The following is a 21,987-nucleotide window of genomic DNA, read 5'->3' as shown; positions in this document are numbered from 1 at the left end:
AGAGAATTTGTCACCGATGCCTTATTCCCCCATTCTGATAAAAGTGTCCTCTTACAACCCCATATCACCGTAAAAAATGCTTTATCTGACAGTCATAAGCAATACCTGAGTTAGCCGGCCGGGGTGGCCGAGCGATTCTAGGCGCTACAGTCTGGAACCGCGCGACCGCTACAGTCGCAGGTTCGAATCCTGCCTCGGGCATTGGTCTGTGTGATGTCCTTAGGTTAGTTAGGTTTAATTAGTTCTAAGTTCTAGGGGACTGATGACCTCAGAAGTTAAGTCCCATAGTGCTCAGAGCCATTTGAACCATTTGAATACCTGAGTTATCTGACCCCGTATACTGACGATCCCTTCTTCAATCGCTTGTGAACCAGTGTTAGTAATCGTTGAGTAGTAATGCCTAACAACACCCTTGCCATCGTATTAACGTAATTATCTACCTCGTTTCTGTCATCCAGTAAGATGATAGATTTTTCCGACATCTTAGGGTTGTGATTTTGGGTGCTAGGTAGTTGTGTCTTCCTTCACTGTTGTGATCTCCCGACATGTCTGTGAACTCATGTATCGCATTGGCTACCCATCCACTATTGTCTACTGAATTCAAAAAATGGCTCTGAGCACTAAGGGACTCAACTGCTGAGGTCATTAGTCCCCTAGAACTTAGAACTAGTTAAACCTAACTAACCTAAGGACATCACAAACATCAATGCCCGAGGCAGGATTCGAACCTGCGACCGTAGCGGTCTTGCGGTTCCAGACTGCAGCGCCTTTAACCGCACGGCCACTTCGGCCGGCGTCTACTGAATTGGTTTCTCTCTTCTACCCTACTGTGAAGTACAACTGTACCATGTTACTGAATCACAGGACAACGCACAGGTCTTCTGATAAAATTACATATTCATATTTCAATAACTTGCGTTTATGGTCTCTTCATCACCTTGTAACTATCAGTTCATCACCTCGGAATAGTCAGTCAATTATGATAGTTATGCAATCTCAATTACATTGTATGTAGACCGAAACTTTGTTTTGTGCACACGCACATATGTCGGATGATGAAAGAGACAGTACGTCGATGTGTGAGCCTAAAACCAAAAACTGAACGTTAATCTAGAATTAAAACTAACTCAAATAAAGGAGAGGATCGGTTGATAGGACTACCCTGAAGAATCATAATCTTAATGGTGGAGAGTGAGGGGGCATTCTTGAATTGAGGCACCTTATCTTCAGTTGTATGGTCACTTCATACTTTCGTTACGAACTTAAGACATTGCAAAAAGACGCCTAATGAAGCTCCGCTCGGCCACAGTTAAACTCACTTCTTCTAGAAACGCTATGACTCCAGACCAAAATCAAAGAATGCGGAAGTTGTATTATACCGAATTCAGTCAAGATTAGTTGAGTATCCGAAATATTCCTCTCTTGGACTGAAAAATATGTTCGTGGGCAGTCTTGTTTCATACAAATTTCTCGCCGGAATATAGGCCAAATTTAAAGCACCGGGACCAATATGTACTGAAACGTGTAACCCAACAAAAATAATTATTATTAACTACGTTTATCTTTTTTATGCTGTATGGAAAGTGGTTTATGTGTTACTGCAAATTTTCAAATGCTAAATATATCTTATGGCATGTCCAACTTATGTCCAGATTTGCTCCGTACAATTTCTAGCTATTTTATTATTTCAGTGACTCTGGTGGGATACGTGTTGGTGTTAGTTACCGAGACTTTCCCTTCCATGTAATGTTTACCTGTAACTGATTAGGGTAGGCTAAACATTTATACGAACAGTCGTAGTGGAATCTTACAGTACTCGAATATAGAAGAAGTTACGATAAATTATACGGAGGACGTAATTATAAATCTAAGCAAATAATTTAGAAGATGTGCAACAGAAATTAGTAGGCCTTTACACATAAACAGCTGTCTCAATGCTTACACGTTGTATTTTGGAATTGTTACCACCAGAACAGAAATAGCTGAGTGCGCCCGAAGCGCCGAAAGAACTTTCTGCTTTCTAAATTAAGGTCTATAGCCGCTCCTCGGGTAACTGCTTTAGCCGCCGGCAGAAGTTATTACAGTGGAGGGCGCCAAAATGAGCAATGCTATTTGCGTCTGAACTTGTTAGTATACGCTGTATCACAGCACTGCTCATAATCGTGAGCAAGTGTATAAATGGCAGTTTGCAATACCTTACAGCTTGTTTCTCAACGTCTATTGTTTTTGAAGAGTATTTGATTGTTCTGTGCTATTATAACTTGTTGAGTTCCGTCACACCTCTTCAACTACAGACGTTTCTAGAAAATATACTGTCATTCATTCCGAAGGTAGTCACTGTCTTCTTGTTTACGAGAACATGGCTGCTTGGCTGTTTACTGTATATATTATATTGTGAATAAGATTAAGTCATTCCATTACTGTTTACTTTAACTTGCGAGTTCACGAGAGACAAAGACTGCGTTTATTATAACCTTACACATGACTAAACTTTCCAACTAAATTTATATTTGGTAGTGTAAGAACTTCCGCTAGTGAATAAATAAACGGGGGTTTAGCAAGTGTTAACCAAGACAAAAATGAAAAGATACACCTTACAACAGATCACTCGTAGGTACGCTGCAGGGCAGGTCGTACTGTGCCATTTAAGAGTTATTTAGCATTGAAATCAGCCAATCGGAGCGTCGTGCACCCTCATTCAAGCGGCCTGCCAGGGCTGGTGTTGCTCAACGAGTGCTTTGTTTGGTTCGTTGAAACTTGAATTTGCTCGTGTGACGATCAAATCGGCTAACTTCAATACTAATTAACTCTAAAATGGCGCCACATGTCGAATTTTTTTCTTAACGTTCGTGTGTCAGTACCAGCTGCCCTGCAACATCCCTACAAGCGTTTCAAACATTTTCCAGCCACTCTGTATATGTGACAATTGCATCTAATGGATAAAGTTAGAGATACAAGAGTTATTCTACACACTGTTTCGTACAGACTGCTATGATCAGATCGACCCTCAACTAATGTGGCAGAAATGAGGTCGATGACTACGTCTTCACTTGCGTGTGGTTTTAAGTTCAATTAATTGATAAACTTGGCATCTAACTTAAAGATTCATTTAGTAAACCTGTAACCTCTGTTTAAGCAAGTTATTTCCTCGCAACTTTAAATGCAGTGCCAAGTGACTGTGTACTTTTCGAGAACGTAGGCCTTGAGTGAAATCATGCAGAGATATGGAAGATGTTGAAGTTTAATCTGAATACAGGTCAGGAGGAATGAAAATTATCTCACAGAGGTCGGAAACTGCGCTCACAGATAATTTCGGTATATGAAGACAAGATTTCGTGTTTCATATAAAATCCGATTCACACACTATGTGCATTTTCATTAACATCTAAATAAAATGGACAGAAGAAAATCACCTGATATTTTTTATATGCGAGTGCAGGCTTTCTCGGCGAATTTCATATGATGATGGAGACGCATTCCGTCGAAACGTTGCTACGAAACGACGACGCTACTCGGCTGACAACCCGTGAAGACTTCATATATCACCAGATATTTTCTTTAATTACAGAAATGTTGCTCGATGTGTCGAAGAGCAGAAAGATTGCTGTTTAAGACAGTGTATGACTGAAAAAAATTGTATATCACATGAAAAATACGTCCATACATTGAGGCTGAATCTGTACAACGACATCACTGTAGCAATCAGAAAGCAAGAGATGACGAGAAGAAATTTTCTACGGAGGTAGGAAAGGACCAACAGATACCGTTTCTAGAGGTGCTGGTAGCGAGGGACGCCGAAAACCTGCACAAACAGTCTCATCGCCACCTGTGCCATAAAAGAGCCATTATTAATACGTTCGTAATGAGCGCAAGTCGAGCATGTGAGCCGCAGCACCAAAGACGTGAGATGCAACACCTGAAAAGCGTTCTCAGGAGCAATTGGTACTCCGCTAATTACGTAAGTGTAGTCACCAAATGAAACACACTGCGAAATAACACAATGGAAGAAGAAATGCCAGGTTCAGATATCTGTCATATATTCCCAAGGTGAAGGACAGAATCGCCCGTATATTGCGTAAGCACGGCATTAAACTGTTTATAAACCGACAACCAAGATGAAAGAATGTCCCATGTAACTAAGTTATCGATAGTAAGTAGGCCATGCTATGTAATTATGTGTATGTAACTTTGAAGTGATTGTTCTGTACTACTTAAGATCTTGGAATTGTCAGAGGGAAGTGGAAATTAGTGAAGCATATAGCATAAAAATTTAATGACGTTTAAAAATAATGAAACTTTATAAAATATGTATGCTCATAAAAGAGAATTTGTAATCTTAACACTGGTTCATACTCAGGGAAATTGTATGATGTAACTTAAAAGACGTAGGGAATCTCCTCCGCTACGGAAGGAGCTTGGCGCTTGGCGCGCGGGGAGAGGTGGATCTGGCGGTCAATCTGGCGGCTAGAAAGAGAGTACATTACGGAGTCAGTGGCTAGACGTTGCACTGTTAAACACGCGGGTGCCAAGTGAAGCATTTGGAAGTCAGTTTATGTTGAAATTGCCTCGGATGTTGTTTTTGCTGTCGTATGGTGCTCTTGTTATCATGGAATGTCTCTGAAATGAAGGAAATACGTCGCCAAGAAGAATTTATCAAGAGCATTCAACTACAGGAGCATGGGACCACTTAGTCGCCACGTACTTGCCACCGCTATTGCGCCACTGTCCCACCAACTGCAGGAGTTTAGGGATGTATCACAGTATGGGCCAGTATTTTGATGTGAGTGTTTTCCAATAATAATTTCAATAATAAAATTTCGTGTTTGTACTCTGAAACTGTCCTGTTCATGAAACCAAGCAGGGTCCTATCCTAAACGCCCGCATCTCGTGGTCGTGCGGTAGCGTTCTCGCTTCCCACGCCCGGGTTCCCGGGTTCGATTCCCGGCGGGGTCAGGGATTTTCTCTGCCTCCTGATGGCTGGGTGTTGTGTGCTGTCCTTAGGTTAGTTAGGTTTAAGTAGTTCTAAGTTCTAGGGGACTTATGACCACAGCAGTTGAGTCCCATAGTGCTCAGAGCCATTTGAACCATCCTATCCTAAACGTGCTAAAGACCGAGTATCCTGTTTATGAAGAACCACTAACTAGTTTCTATTTGAATGTGCCTAAGCGTCAGTGTCAAAGCATATAACTGTTGCTAGTTAAATTACTTATTTCACAGGTAGAGAGAGATGCATATAAGTTGGAACTTACAAAAAAAGACTTTATTTTGCTTTGAATTGTTTCTGCTTTGAATGTGCCAAAATTTCAGTGCTAAAGGGCAAAAATCTTGTTTGTTAGATTTACTTGCTTCAAAGGTAATGAAAGAGGCACATATTTTTGAACCTACTTGAAACTTAACTTGACCTTGAACTTATTTCTGAAGTTAATTAAGAATATTGTTAGTGTAAATTGCTATAAAGCATTGAAAGGTAAATAATTTTCAAGTGGGGATGGAAATCAGTATTAGTGTGATGCAAATTGTTTATGAAATGTGTGCATAGTTTGCTTATAAAGGAAGCGACTGTTTATGGGTCCCCACTATATTCTTTTCTGAGAAAGTTAAACTAAAGATTGCTTTGCTAAAGACATCTGAAGTATTTCCATAAACGAGAGAGGGTACAAAGTGTTTTTACAGTGTTGTTTATCTGCATTTGTGGTGTGTGTGTTAGTTAAACCAGGACTCTTGTCATACTTCATTTAGTCTCGTGAGGTCTCTGATAAGTTTATGGTGCTGAATAGGTTAATGGTTGAGGTGGTGATTATTATCAATAGGAGTAAAGTGCTAATTATATTCCTGTGATTGCCGATTTATGCAAAGGATAACTACTGCTTACCACTTGTCAGTTCGTTTGGTATTTGTGTGTGTTTGTTGCACATTACCAGGAGAGGAAGAATGAAACACACTTTTGCTAAATTACACCTAAATTCTTTCAGATTACGTTCTTTATCTTCAAAGTCTTTCAGCTTTCTATTAATTGCCACAGTAACGAAATTCGTGTTCGATACCCTCTATCCATTAGGTAAATACACGGTCAAATACAAAAGTCCTCCCAGGGGTAACACTTATTGTGTATTAGTGTCATATTTAGATGCTGACGTACAGTATAGGCGTTATACTCAGATCGGCAAAGGACGAAGGGACCCTCGTGCAATGTCGGGAATATACTGCGTACCATGTACATGTGGAAAGACTGGACTGAAAATGAACATCAGGATCACTGAACATAGGCAGCACTGCAAGTGGGACAGGAGGAGATATCAATCGTGGCGGAGCCGGTGCCGACGCGGATGATCTTGCTGCGCAGAAGAGCAGTCTTTGCTTTACCCAAAATATTGTTCATGTTATACTTCCAATTTAAGTTATTCATAATTGTAGTCCCTAAGTATATAGTTCAATTTACAACGTTCAGAGTTGTGTGATTTATCGCGTAATCGAAATTTAACGGATTTTTAGTACTCAGGAGGATGACTTCACGCTATTCATTATGTAGAGAACAGTGCCACTTTTCTGACCAAACTCATATTTTGTATACATCATCTTGCAACTGGTTTTGAACATCTTATGACCTTAAATGACAGCATCATGTACAAATTATCTTAAAGGTCAGCTCAGATTGTCTCCCACATCGTTTATGTAAATCAGGAAGAGCGTTGGGTCCGTAACACTTCCCTAATTAACGTAAGATACACTCCTGGAAATGGAAAAAAGAACACATTGACACCGGTGTGTCAGACCCACCATACTTGCTCCGGACACTGCGAGATGGCTGTACAAGCAATGATCACACGCACGGCACAGCAGACACACCAGGAACCGCGGTGTTGGCCGTCGAATGGCGCTAGCTGCGCAGCATTTGTGCACCGCCGCCGTCAGTGTCAGCCAGTTTGCCGTGGCATACGGAGCTCCATCGCAGTCTTTAACACTGGTAGCATGCCGCGACAGCGTGGACGTGAACCGTATGTGCAGTTGACGGACTTTGAGCGAGGGCGTATAGTGGGCATGTGGGAGGCCGGGTTGACGTACCGCCGAATTGCTCAACACGTGGGGCGTGAGGTCTCCACAGTACATCGATGTTGTCGCCAGTGGTCGGCGGAAGGTGCACGTGCCCGTCGACCTGGGACCGGACCGCAGCGACGCACGGATGCACGCCAAGACCGTAGGATCCTACGCAGTGCCGTAGGGGACCGCACCGCCACTTCCCAGCAAATTAGGGAGACTGTTGCTCCTGGGGTATCGGCGAGGACCATTCGCAACCGTCTCCATGAAGCTGGGCTACGGTCCCGCACACCGTTAGGCCGTCTTCCGCTCACGCCCCAACATCGTCCAGCCCGCCTCCAGTGGTGTCGCGACAGGCGTGAATGGAGGGACGAATGGAGACGTGTCGTCTTCAGCAATTAGAGTCGCTTCTGCCTTGGTGCCAATGATGGTCGTATGCGTGTTTGGCGCCGTGCAGGTGAGCGCCACAGTCAGGACTGCATACGACCGAGGCACACAGGGCCAACACCCGGCATCATGGTGTGGGGAGCGATCTCCTACACTGGCCGTACACCACTGGTGATCGTCGAGGGGACACTGAATAGTACACGGTACATCCAAACCGTCATCAAACCCGTCGTTCTACCATTCCTAGACCGGCAAGGGAACTTGCTGTTCCAACAGGACAATGCACGTCCGCATGTATCCCGTGCCACCCAACGTGCTCTAGAAGGTGTAAGTCAACTACCCTGGCCAGCAAGATCTCCGTATCTGTCCCCCATTGAGCATGTTTGGGACTGGATGAAGCGTCGTCTCACGCGGTCTGCACGTCCAGCACGAACACTGGTCCAACTGAGGCGCCAGGTGGAAATAGCATGGCAAGCCGTTCCAGAGGACTACATCCAGCATCTCTACGATCGCCTCCATGGGAGAATAGCAGCCTGCATTGCTGCGAAAGGTGGATATACACTGTACTAGTGCCGACATTGTGCATGCTCTGTTCCCTGTGTCTATGTGCCTGTGGTTCTGCCAGTGTGATCATGTGATGTATCTGACCCCAGGAATGTGTCAATAAAGTTTCCCCTTCCTGAGACAATGATTTCACGGTGTTCTTATTTCAATTTCCAGGAGTGTATTACTTCTGCTTTACTCGAGGACTTTCCGTCAGCTACTTCCATACCTTTTCGACAGGAAATGACGAATCCAGTCGTACAATTAATTCGAAATTCCGCAAGCACAAATTTTGATGAGAAGTAACTTGTTAGGAACGGTGTCAAAAGCCTTCTGGAAATATGAAAATACGGTGTCAGTTTAACATCCCCTTCCAAGAGTGCTCATTAGATCGTGAGATTAGAGAGCTAGTTGTGTTTCACAAGAACGATACTTTCTGCCTCCTTGTTGGCTGTTTATCAATAAATCGTTTCTTGGAGGTAATTCATGATGTTCGAACACAGTATATGTTCCAAAATCCTACTGCAAATCGACATTAGTGATGCTATTCTGTAATTCACAGAATTAGCCATGTTTCCTTCCTAAGGTACTGATGGGACATGCAGGGCCGTTTCTACCATTCGGCGAGAATAGGCGTCCGCCTAGGGCGCTAAAATTTTAGGGCAGCAAAGGGCAGAAAAAAATTAATTTCAAATCCTAAGTCTTTCATTACTTTGACGAAAGTGAGCTTAGACATTGCACCATCGGAGCAGCCAATAAAAGTTGTAGAATTATCACTAGAAAATGCAAACAAGGCATCATTTATTTAGTTTGGTGCTTTGGTATGTTCCCTATCAACATAGAATAATTTCTAAATTGAAGGAAAAATTCATTCGCAACAGAAAATGGTTCCACACCATTATTATTCCACTTCCTTGTAATTAAATAAAAAAAGAAACTAATGCCAAATTTGATTGCACTGGTATATTTAGTCGAGTTCTAGTTTAAAACGTTTAGCAAATTCTTCCGGTCACGAAAACTGACAACGACAGGGAGAGTGGTGTGCTGACCACATGCTCTCCGTATTTGCATCCGATGACAGCTAAGGGCTGAGAATGACACCGCGGGCGGTCGGTACGTTGGGCCTTCAGGGCCTCTTTCGCCGGTGTTTGTTTGTTTTAGCATATTCTTCTTGTTTCAATTACTTTGGAAAATTTCTGAAGTTGGGGAGAAAAAATAAGAAGCTCAGTACGTTTGTTGTTCTCAATCAGTTTAAAGGAATAGAGGATAAAGCATAAAAATTGAGGGCTGTACCCAGAAAAAGGGGCGTCTGCTTAAATTAATGATTGAAGGTATAATAGGAGAATTTCATTGTTGTGCCGTCCGGTTTTTGTGTTGCTGGAGGGAAGGGGCGATATCGGGGACACCGATGACGGTAGTAATAAAGATGGTTGAGCTATTGTGTCGAGCATACGCTGAAAGAAATCTTGAGTAGTATACAATCTGGAACGGCGGCGTTGTTTTTACTAAGTTACATTGTAAGTGACACATGCCGACAGTTGTTCTCGATTCTAAATCCGGTATACTTACTTAATCTTCTTTGTTGAATCCATGTCGGAAAACCAAGTCTGCGTTAGTGGTACTGCCGTCGGCTACATTACCGTTGTTATCGTACAGTGAAGGTACCGATTGCGTCTTGCCGTTGGTTTACTTTACGTATCACCAGACTCTTTGAGTTTTCTGCCAGATTTCGAGGCACGGTTTGGTTGTGCTGACTATGAAAAACATCTCGCAATCACATTCTCGTAAAATTTCGAGCTTGTGTAAATCGTCGCCAATCTTGAAGGTTTTGCGTTCTTATAAATTTGGATGCTTTTTTCATTGCTCCTGGAACAGTGTTCTGACCTGTTTTGTGTACCATGAGGCATCAGTACGAGTCGCGTTTTTTGCTTCAGTGTGCCGTGAAGGAACTCGTTTCGTGTTGCTGGCTCTCCTAAGTCGAGAGTTGGTTCCACTGAAATGGGAATGGCATATTCCGACATGACGACACACGCCCTGAAATTATTTATACAGGTAGAATACACCGAAAAAAAGACCCTATCAAAATATAGCGCTACAAATATTTTTAAAAAAGATGTTGATACCTGCCAAATATGTTGCTCGCCAGGTGACTGGACATTTGTACACCTCTACCAGATATGTAACGGCCTGCGCATGCGCAACGTGAAGAGTGCATATCCTTAGTTAACGGAGCGCTGGTAAACAGGTAACACGACTCGGGGCGATCGTAATTTCTAAAGCGAATTTCAGTTTCCATTGATAGTTTTTCTAAAAAAGTTGTCCACAGTTACCGTACACCAAAATTTGCAACTCATTTAACATCTACAACAACTATTGCCACTCGGTTTTATGGTATCATAAGCTATAACAGTCGAAATGAAACTGAAACAATATTAATTGTGTGTAATACTTAATGTGAAGCAGTGTCTAAACCCCTTTGGCTTTGTGAAATCTGACTGTGAAGTGTATAGGTGACAGAATGATTTACTCGAAGTAATAAATATGAGCCAAAATGACACTCTCAAAACAGCGAAAGAAAAATCTCAGAAAGGATCACTGTACAGGGTTGTCCCAGAGAACCCTTACTTCAGTTAATAACGAACATAAACGCTTAAAAGTAAATAAAGAACATGACCAACAGTTGAGGAGTTTTTTGAGATACGTATCATGTAGAGCTGCTAGTGAGAGGCAGTGCACTGTTACAAATGAGGATCTACAACTCTGAATCTTCAGAATAACAAGCTAGAAGAACAGGGCTTATTTCAAGTCCTCTTCGATTCGTTTAAGTAGATTCAAGCACTGAAACAGTAAAAGAAACAGCAAATGCCACTAATTTGTAACTGATGTTTAGATGAATCTAGCGATTATCTCCATATTTACTGTATATTATACTGATCCGTCAGGTTCTGTGAAAGAACTGTGAGCAAACTGCACTTTACGACTAGGAGGCGAGAAAGGTCAGTCTTTTGCGCAGTCGTTTAATGCTGTAACACATTCACATACAAGAATGAGCATATTATTGCTTCCGCAGTTTTATATATGTCTTCTGGGACCTAAAGGCATATTAGGATAACAAAAATCTTGTAATCGACGTATCAAAATGTGGAAAAACAGGAAAGAATAATTTTTAACATTTCATTGAAAACTGTTTCTAACCAGTTACAGAAATTGATTCTTTGATTTTCTTGGACTCTTGTCCTAGACATAACGTCAGCCCTCTCTTTTAGAAGGATGATGGAAAGACTGTTGATATAACTCAAATTCTAGCCAGAACAACCAATGTGATTCGGGATGAAGAACTTTTTCGTCTGTCGAAAATATTTTTAAGGCAACTGTCAAATAACGTAGTTTTCGATGGCTCCGTGTTATTTGCGGTTTATCAGGAAATCGGTAATCTCCAATTGCAGTCATTTGTGCATTATCAGTTTACATCTGCAAGTTTTACAAATACTTTGAAGTATGCCAAGTATGCAGCCCAATAACGAGAGCAACGGCCTGGACCATTTCCTACTCCACCGCAATTCTGACAAAATAGCACAAGTAATTACTGTGAAGTACCTGAAAGCATTAAGTTTTCTTTCATCAGGTTCGCCTGGTACAAGGAAAATGTTTGTGTTTGTCATTCAAATTAAACTTCGATTTACTGTGACGACTACGCTGAATAAACAAGGAATTCATTATTACTAAATTACACATTATTAAAAAATTATCATACAAAGTGTGGTACATGAATTTTTTAAAACTGATGCATGTGAAATAAATATTTCATTTCGGTACACGAAAATCGTGATTGATGAATGTCATCTGCAACGTAACATCAAACACTGTCTTCATTTCTCTCTGCAAGTCATATTTGTAAAAAGTACATGTGACATAGTTTAGCTATCGATATGAGCTTACTGTTAGTCATAACATTAATGATACGTGATACATTTTGCATGGTCCAGGGGCTTCTAACTAGCCTGTGTCACCCTGGATATTCGGACTATGAGGTGCTACACTCTCTTGTGATGACCGATCGCACGCTAGGGAGGAAGGGATGTAAAGACCACTGTCATGTAACAAAAACGAGTGACTTCAAAACATTTTAAAAATTACTTGCAATGCATCTTAGAAGCTAAAATCTTTACAGTGCGTTACTTCCGTAGCATTCTTTCTGCATAAAAAATTTCAGGGTGTCCTTCTGTCATTCCACTCCTTTTCACAATCGTTGGACATCATCGAAGACACGCTGTGAGTGCGATAGCGTCATTTGAACAAATTACTGGGGTTAGGATTCAAATGGTTCAAATGGCTCTGAGCACTATGGGACTCAACTGCTGAGGTCATTAGTCCCCTAGAACTTAGAACTAGTTAAACCTAACTAACCTAAGGACATCACAAACATCCATGCCCGAGGCAGGATTCGAACCTGCGACCGTAGCGGTCTTGCGGTTCCAGACTGCAGCGCCTTTAACCGCACGGCCACTTCGGCCGGCCTGGGGTTAGGAGTAGACCCATTATTTTATGACAGAGCACATCGGTGTTTAGCTGTACAAAATATGTATAATTTCTGTATCGTTGTGAAAGAAGCACATGTGTTTACATAGATTGTGACATGACAATTTCTGGATAGTTGTCAAGATAACGTATTACGTCCTTATTAGCAGAAATAACACAACAATATCAAATTTAAATAGAATGTGCTCCACAAGATTTTTCTGACTTCTAGACAGTGAAGCATTGTCTGAGTTGGTCAGTATTACGACAAATCGTCCGATTCCAGTTCCAAGTTCAGTACTATTTAGGATGACCATCAAGTCTACAGAGGATGGTTAGTTTTTGTGACAAGATGAGAAAAAGATTAGTCAAGGTTGCTCATGTTCACAGTGGATGCAAGCTGGTGATCCAACAGTTTTATGCCTCTGATTGCAGCACTTACCCTTTAGCTGCGACATGCTGTCGGCTTCAAGACTGCTCTCGCCCTCTGAAAATCCTGTAAAAATCTAATCAAAATCTTTACTGATTTTATCAGCTGGAACTGTCCTATGTTTTTCGTTATGCGAGAAAACATGCACTCATCCCTAGTCTGGCAAATATGGCGATATACACGTGCATAGATGGAGCAGCGGGTATACTTCAACACCTTCTCAGTTCTCGCAAGAACAATTAAGTGCGTGGCTGTTTCGTTTCTCCACTATCAGAAGTCAACGACTCTTCAGCTAAATTCTAGCTGAATTTCATCCAAAGTGAACGCAGTTTTCACACAAAAATCCCACTTTTGTCGCCATACAGAACATGATGCGCCCTGTTCTACACTTGACGCTGTCTCAGAGGAGGGTAGTCAAAGTTTTTGGTATTGTGTCTTCCATAGCAAACTGTCCCCCACCAGTGTCCTTTCGTGCTTCACATCACGGCTTTTTCAGACCAATGGGAATGTTCCTTTTATCTTTTGGAAACTACCCTGCCAATCGCAAGGGGCCCACCTTTAAACTGCATCGAAATATCGTCACTTTTACTCCTTCCAAGCTTATTTCAGCCAATAGGACATTTTGTGCCCAACCCTGACGCCTAAAAGTTACACGCATACATCATGAGAGCACCACGGGTGTTTCACGTGATCAACTGCGTCTCTGGCCTGTTTGTATCCATCTAGAAATTCCCCAACAACAGTTTTTAAAGGAATATCTTCATAGCAGGCAGCACTGGGCCGCTACCTGCGCCCTTCGATGTATTGCTCAGCGCATTTGTTGTCTCTCTTGCTGCAGGTCACCAACCCCTGTTAGAAGACTTTCGTTGTATGTGGTATGTGACGGCGCAACCCGCGTCTGCTTCCAAACTAATCCATTTCATCCACCACCTTTTTTCACCTTTTGCTTATGGACATGCAGGATTTGGGTTCGGTGTGTTAATACTGTCGAATCGGGTGTCATCGCTTTGCGCTACACACTGCACATTTTGATAGGCACATTTGCTCATTATCGCTGAAGTATGTCAGGTGACATATCCATCTACGTGTTACGATGTATAAATCTCATGTAAGGTGCGAAATTAACATTCATTCAAGGTGCCACCTTACATCCTTGTAGACCTCCAAAACAAATCTCCTTTTATGATGCAGCTTAGAAGGAAGGATGCTGGTGCCACGGCAGATTGAGATCGTTATATGGTGTTAGATGAAATCAGGCACATTCTCACATCGGGCACCCATACTTGGCACCAGATACTACTTTTCTAGGCATCTTTACGTACTCAATGTGTGTTCAGGACTGAAAAGAGCACCGAGCGAGGTGGCGCAGTAGTTAGACACTGGACTCGCATTCGGGAGGACGATGGTTCAATCGCGTCTCCAGCCATCCTGATTTAGGTTTTCCGTGATTTCCCTAAATCGTTTCAGGCAAATGCCGGGATGGTTCCTTTCAAAGGGCACGGCCGATTTCCTTCCCCATCCTTCCCTAACCCGAGCTAGCGCTCCGTCTCTAATGACCTCGTTGTCGACGGGACGTTAAACAACACTAACCTAACCTAACCTGAAAAGAGCTACGTGCCGCGACTTCAGGTATACTATAGACACTTCCCAACACATCTGTGCAAAGGTTCATTCGATTTTCACTGTCGTCTCCATTTCGAGAAATATCGGATTTTATTTTCCCAATAGCTCTCGCAAGTAGAAGTCCTGTAGGTGTGGTTTTCCTGTAGGTCAGCATCCGTCAAAGAAGTCTCGCTTCACTGCATTTTCGTTACAAGTTAGACCTGAATGGCTGGATTCTATTTCTTGCGAACTCCTATAGTTAAAAGTACACACCTCAAGAAAAGTTTTGCATCACCTCGGTTCCGAGAGTTCCGGAACCTGTAAAGAAACTTGGAATACAGATCAACATAAACATCATTTCCGCTCTTTTTATTGCTCATGAAAACCGCACATTGCATGTTGTACCACCATACAGTGGGACCTTCAGAGGTGCTGGTCCAGATTGTTGTACACACTGGTACCTATAATACCCAGTAGCACGTCTTTTGCCTTGCCTCATGGCATACTATCCACAAGTTCATCAAGGCAAATTCGGTTCAGATTCTCCTACTCCTAAACGGCGATTCGGCGTAGATCCCTCAGAGTGGTTGGTGGGTCACGTCGTCCATAAACAGCCCTTTTCATTCTATGCCAGGCATGTCTGATAGGGTTCAAGTCTGGAGAACATGCTGGCCACTCAAGTCAAGCGATGTCGTTATCCTGAAGGAAGTCATTCACAAAATGTGCACGATGGGGGCGCGAAATGTCGTCCGTTAAGTCTAATGCCTGGCCAGTATGCTGCCAATATGGTTGCACTATCAGTCCGAGGATGGCATTCGTGCATCTTACAGCCATTATGGCGCCGTCCATGACACCAGCGGCGTACGTCGGCACCCCATAATGCCACCCCAAAAACAGCAGGGAACCTCCACTTTGCTGCACTCGCTGAACAGTGTGTCTAAAGCGTTCAGCCTGACTGCGTTGCCTCAAAACACGTCTCCAACGATTGTCTGGTCAAGGCATATGCGACACTCATCGGTGAAGACAACGTGATGTCAGTCCTGAGCGGTCTATTCGGCATGTTGTTGGGCCCATCTGTACTGCGCTGCATGTTTTCGTGGTCGCAAAGATGGACCTCCCCATGGACGTCGGGAGTAAAGCTGCGCATCATGAAGCCTATTGCGCACAGTTGGAGTCATGCACGAAAAGCGTTTTTCAACATAGTTGCGCTGCTGTCAGGTTCCTCCGAGACATAATACGCAGGTAGCGGTCATCCAGTGCAGTAGGAGCCCTCTGGCTGCCTGGACGAGGTAGGTCGTCGACAGTTCCTGTCTCTCTGCATCTCCTCCATGTCCGAACAACATCGTTTTGGTTCACTCTGAGACGCTGGACACTTCACTTGCTCAGGGTCCTTCTTGGAACAAAGTAACAATGTGGACGCCATCGAAATGCGGTACTGACCTTCTAGACATCGTTGAAATACAGACAACACGAGCTGTGTATCTCCTACCTGGTGGAATGACTGGAACTGATCGGCTGTCGAAACCTCTCAGTCTAAAAGGCGCTGCTCATGCATGGTTGCTTACACCTTTGGGCGGGTTTAGTGACATCTCCGAACAGTCAAAGGGACTGGGTATGTGATACAATATCCACTGTCAACATCTATCTACAGGAGTTCTCCGACTGGGGTGATACACAACGTTTTTCCGTGTGTGTACGTTCTGAGAGTGCTCTTACTCAAATTTGACAAATGTTTAACTTGGTTAACCAGTGAAATTATTCTCAACTGTTTCCTTTGAAAAATACCGCTCCTTTCTCTTTCTTCAGCCAGTAATGGAACTTATTTTGATCATTGGTGAATTCTGAGTCACTCTGAAAAGGGCCACATGTAACAACTTCAGCCTTTGTTGTTGTTGTTGTGGTCTTCAGTCCAGAGATTGGTTTGATGCAGCTCTCCATCCTACTCTATCCTGTGCAAGCTTCTTCATCTCCCAGTACCTACTGCAACCTACATCCTTCTGAATCTGTTTAGTGTATTCATCTCTTGGTCTCCCTCTATGATTTTTACCCTCCACGCTGCCCTCCAGTACTAAATTCGTGATCCCTCGATGTCTCAGAGCATGTCCTACCAACCGATCCCTTATTCTAGTCAAGTTGTGCCACAAGCTCCTCTTCTCCCCAATCCCATTCCATACCTCCTCATTAGTTATGTGATCTACCCATCTAATCTTCAGCATTCTTCTGTAGCACCACATTTCGAAAGCTTCTATTCTCTTCTTGTCTAAACTATTTATGGTCCACGTTTCACTTCCATACATGGCTACACCCCATACAAATACTTTAAGAAACGACTTCCTGACATTTAAATCTATACATGATGTTAACAAATTTTTCTTCTTCAGAAACGCTTTCCTTCCCATTGCCAGTCAACATTTTATATCCTCTCTACTTCGACCATCATCAGTTATCTTGCTCCCCAAACAGCAAAACTCCTTTACTACTTTAAGCGTCTCATTTCCTAATCTAATTCTCGCAGCATCACCCTATTTTATTAAACTACATTCCATTATCCTCGTTTTGCTTTTGTTGATGTTCATATTATATCCTCCGTTCCGTTCAGCTGCTCTTCCAGGTCCTTTGCTGTCTCTGACAGAATTACAATGTCATCGGCGAACCTCGAAGTTTTTATTTCTACTTCATGGATTTTAATTGCTACTCCTATTTTTTCTTTTCTTTCCGTTACTGCTTGCTCAATATACAGATTGAATTACATTGTGCGTAGGCTACAACCCTGTCTCACTGCCTTCCCAACCACTGCTTCCCTTTTTTGTCCCTCAGCTCTTATAACTGCCATCTAGTTTCTGCACAAATTGTAAATAGCCTTTCGCTCGCTGTATTTTACCCCCGCCACCTTCAGAACTTGAAAGAGAGTATTTCAGTCAACATTATCAAAAGCTTTCTCTAAGTCTACAATCGCTATAAATGTTGGTTTGCGTTTCCTTGGGGTCAGTATTACCTCACTTGTTCCAACATTTCTACTGAACCCAAACTGATCTTCCCCGAGGTCGGCTTCTACCTGTTTTCTCATTCGTCGGTAAAGAATTCGTGTTAGTACTTGGCAGCCATGGCTTCTTAAATTGATAGTTCGGTATTTTTCACATCTGTCAACACCTGCTTTCTTTGGGATTTGAATTATTATATTCCTCTTGAAGTCTGAGGGTATTTCGCCTGTCTCATACATCTTGCTCACAATATAGTAGAGTTTTGACAGGCTTGGTTCTCCCAAGGATGTCAGTAGTTCTAATGGAATGTTGTCTACTCCCGGGGCCTCGTTTCGACTTAGGTCTTTAAGTGCTCTGTCAAACTTTTCACGCAGTATCATATATCCTATTTCCTCTTCATCTACATTCTCTTCCATTTCTATAATATTGTCCTCAGGAACATCGCTGTTGTATTGGCCCTCTATACACTCCTTCCACCTTTCTGCTTTTCCTTCTTTGCTTAGAACTGGGTTTCCATCTGAGCTATTGATATTCATGCAAGTGGTTCTCTTTTTCCCAAAGGTCTCTTTAATTTTCCTGTAGGCAGTATCTATCTTACCCCTAGTGATATGCCCATCTACATCCTTACATTTGTCCTCTAGCCATGCCTGCTTAGCCATTTTGCACTTCCTGTAGATCTCATTTTTGAGACGTTTGTATTCCTTTTTGCCTGCTTCATTTACTGCATTTTTATATTTTCTCCTTTCATCAATTAAATGCAATATCTCTTTTGTCACCCAAGGATTTCCATTAGCCCTCGTCTCTTTAACTACTTGATCCTCTGCTACCTTCACTATTTCGTCTCTCAAAGCTACCCATTCTTCTTTTATTGTATTTCCCCCATTCTGGTCAATCGTTCCCTATTGCTCTCTCTGAAGCTCTTTACAACCTCTGGTTCTTTCAGTTTATCCAGGTCCCATCTGCTCAAATTCCTACAATTTTGCAGTTTCTCCAGTTTTAATCTGCAGTTCATAACCAATAGCTTGTGGTCAGAGTCCACATCTGCCCCTGGAAATGTCTTACAATTTATAACCTGGTTCCTGAATCTCTGTCTTACCATTTTATAATCTATCTGAGACCTTCAGTATCTCCAGGCTTCTTCCATGTATACAACCGTCTTTTATGATTCTTGAACCAAGCGTTGGCTATGAGTAAGTTAATCTCTGCGCAAAATTCTACCAGGCGGCTTCCCCTTTCATTCCTTACTTCCATTCCATATTCACCTACTATGTTTCCTTCTCTTCCTTTTCCTACTATCGAGTTCCAGTCACTCATGACCATTAAATTTTCGTCTCCCTTCACTACCTGAATAATTTCTTTTAACTTATCATACATTTTATCAATCTCTTCGTCATCTGCGGAGCAAGTTGGCATATAAACTTGTACTACTGTGATAAGCGTGAGCTTCGTATCTATCTTGGCCACAATAATGCGTTCACTATGCTGTTTGCATTACCCCTATTTGATTTTGTATTTGTAACCCTCTATTCACCTGACAGAAGTCTTGTTCCTCCTGCCACCGAACTTAAATAATTCCCACTATATCTAACTTTAACCCATCGATTTCCCTTTTTAAATTTTCTAACCTACATACCCGATTAAGGGATCTGACATTCCACGCTCCGATCCGTAGAACGGCAGTTTTCTTTCTCCTGATAACAACGTCCTCCTGATTAGTCCCCGCCCTTACCTCCGGAATATTTTACCCAAGAGGACGCCATCATCATTTTACCATACAGTAAAGTTGCATGCCCTCGGGAATTATTACGGCTCTAGTTTCCCCTTGCTTTCAGCCGTTTGCAGTACCTGCACAGCAAGGCTGTTTCGGTTAGTGTTACAAGGCCAGATCAGTCAATCATCCAGACTGTTGCCCCTGAAACTACTGAAAAGCCTGCTGCCCATCTTCAGCAACCACACGTTTGTCTGGCCTCTCAACAGATACCCCTCCGTTGTGGTTGCAACTACGGTACGGTACGGCTATCTGTATCGCTAAGGCACGCAAGCCTCCCCACCAACGACAAGGTCCATGGTTCATTGGGGGCTGCCTTTCTTATATTCTTAAGATAAGCTTCTTTTTTGGGGGAGGAGGGGAGGGAGATCACGCATTCCGCAGCTTCTCAGGGTTTTCAAAGACTGAGGGCTTTTTTTTTAACATGCCCGATAGTGATCTCCTGTGTCCGTTTTAAAAGTCGTTTCTATATTTGATAGACAGTAGTGCTTTCTGTTAAGGTTTGCCCTCACGGAATCTCATAAAACGCTTTCGCAAGTGTTCGCTGTAGGAAGCTATCCATTTTGCGTTATTCACACGTTGACACCGCAGGGTATCAGAGAAATCCCTACCTGTCCTCAGCCATTGTATGAACGCCACTCCTAGTGGTTCTTTGTCAGAAGAAGTGCAATGGGGTGCCTGTCTATCTCGTAATTCGGTTCCTCTGCCCGTGAAATATTTCCTTACTTCCCAACAGCATGCAAATCCGTTTTTATACTACTGCAAGTAACGATCACTGCTAGCCTCAAGATCAGTCAATCACTGAGGTCGAGTGTGGGGGGTATTTGTATATACTACAGGTCCGTTCTGAAAAGCGGAACCATAACAGTGTCGGCTATAAAAACCCAAGGGGTGGTATGAGCTTAAAAGTAACATAATCAAAACTTTTTTTCGGTAGTAGCTTCAAACATCGCTCACTACATTTTGTCACAGTAACTAGTTTATGCTCTTTTACCTTAAAGGTATTTTGGTCCCTGAGTGAACACAGTAATTACTTTTATTTCCCTGTATCAGTGATGCTGTACACACTTATACTTATATAAATCATTAGGTCTTCCGTTATGCCTGCTGTTAATATAAGTATCAATCACATTCCACATGTGATCGATCAGGTTCAGATGTGGAGAACAGGAGGGCCAGCACATCCAGTGGGATTCAAAAATGCCACTGCCGTCTGGAAACATGATCGTCATGAAGGGGTTCAGGTCTGCAACCAGTGTAAGATTCTCCTCGGCCGTCAGGGTGCACTGCACGAGATCCATTGCACCCTTGGATGCCCACGCAAATGTTGCACAGAGCGCTACTAAACTGCCGCCAGCTTGTCCCTCTCCCGCAGTACAAATGGCAAGGAGCTGTTCCCCTGTAAGAAGACGGATTCGCGCCCTCCCATCTGCATGAGGAAGGAGGTATCATGATTCATCAGACCATGTAACGCTTTGCAACTGCGCCAACACCCAGTCCCGATGCTCACGTGCCCATTTCCGAGGATGACTAAACAAAGGGATGTCCTGCTATAAAATAAAATGCCACTCATGATTGTGAGGCCGTATGGCGGGCAACACTCACGTTGGTATGTCACTGCTCTCCGCGGCGTATCCGGACACGTCGTCAGCCTGGAACCTCATTGACTCGACTATATTTGTACTCATTGATCATTCCCGCTTCGAACTGTGCCACGATGGTCTACCAAAACGTGTCAGGAGACGTGACATACCAAATGGAAATTCAACCTTTATACGGTCGGGCAGCCGATAGTCATGTTGTGGGGTGCAATTTTATTTTATAGCAGGACCCCTCTCGTTGTCATTCACGGCACGCTAACAGCACAGCAGTACGACGACGATACTCTACACCCTTCATGGCAATTAATCCTGGGATTTCATTTCAGCGAGGTAGGGCACGCCCGAACATGGCGAGGGTTCCTACTGCTTGTCCCAGTGCTTATCAAACATTACTTTGACCAGCAAGCATGCCGGATCTCACCCCAACTGATAACATCTGGAGCACTGGGCACGGCTCTCCACACAGCTCGGGAAGTTGACGATATTATGTACCAGTTGGACAGAACTCCTCTCGATTGCCACGATATCACTCAAGGTGAAATCCAACAAGTCTATCAATCAGTGCCAATCCTTACTGCTGCTTGTGCGTAAGCGCCGGAGGTGGATCGTCACGTAATTGACTTGCTCCATTATTGTGAAGCTATATTGAGAACTTCACTCATTTATGGCTTCAGCAGCGTTTCACTGGACGAAATTACTTATAACGTTCTAATCTTACAATGAGACCGCACCTACTCTCCATCACTCTCTCTTTACGAAACTGTAACCATTCGTAATTCTGTATACGTACATTATTGCTACCGATTTCCATCCCATTCGGATAACTCCTTCATGGATCGTCTTTTTTTTTTATTTGAAGTGTATTATTAAATGCTGATCCGGCGTAAAAAGACGCCAAGGACAAATAAATAGTTAAAGGTCCGTGTAACGCTGTTTAATGAAATATGGGAGGGAATTACGTGATCTGAAAGACAGTTACTTGAAATGAGTTATTCCCTGATAAATAGACAATGACTGGTCATTGACCACTAAATATAGAATTCAGGTTGGCGTTCACACGCCACGTTGCCACACAACACGGCGTAACGAGAACTTCACTCATTTATGGCTTAAGCAGCGTTT

This window comes from Schistocerca nitens, chromosome 3 (genome assembly GCF_023898315.1).
Source record: "Schistocerca nitens isolate TAMUIC-IGC-003100 chromosome 3, iqSchNite1.1, whole genome shotgun sequence".
Classification (NCBI taxonomy): Eukaryota; Metazoa; Arthropoda; class Insecta; order Orthoptera; family Acrididae; genus Schistocerca; species Schistocerca nitens.
Note: the sequence above shows the minus strand (reverse complement) of the source record.